The sequence below is a fragment of the Oryx dammah genome, unplaced genomic scaffold (assembly GCF_014754425.2).
Source record: "Oryx dammah isolate SB20612 unplaced genomic scaffold, SCBI_Odam_1.1 HiC_scaffold_2, whole genome shotgun sequence".
NCBI lineage: Eukaryota > Metazoa > Chordata > Mammalia > Artiodactyla > Bovidae > Oryx > Oryx dammah.
The window spans coordinates 159,678,636-159,679,212 of NW_024070186.1; positions in this window are offsets into that span (position 1 = coordinate 159,678,636).

Below are 577 nucleotides of genomic sequence, written 5' to 3' on the forward strand. Positions count from 1 at the left end.
GTCTGAAGCTGAAGCAAGAGCGCCTCTTTTGTCTCCCTCCCGCCCTGGAGTTCTGAGCTGGTTCAGGGAAGGATCTGGACCTCTGGGTGTGGGAAGGGAGTTTCAGACAACTGAAGGGCTCCTAAGGGGCAGAGGATGCAGCTGGGGTCTGGTGGACCCAAGAGAGACTTTCCCTGAGAAGCGGGATTCGTAGGTTGTCCCCATGGGGTGCACACGGGTGGCCCATCAGGAGGCTGGTTCCTCTTCAAGGATATTAGACACTGAATCGTGTTCCCATAAATTCACACAGTGAAGTCCTAACTACCAGCACCTGGAGGTGGGTCTTTACAAGGAATCAAGTTAGCATGAGGTCCTTAGGGTGGGCCCTAATCCATTAGGACTGGTGAGCTCTGAAAATGGGGAATTAGGAGACAGATACTTGTCTAGGGAGGGCGCCATGGAGACCTGGAGACAGCCATCTACACGCCTAGGAGAGAAGCCTGGAACACATGCTTCCCTCAGGGCTCTCATAGCAATCGCTGCCTGCTGACGCCTTGATTTCAATTTCGAGGCTCCACTGTGAGTAAATGTGTGCTGC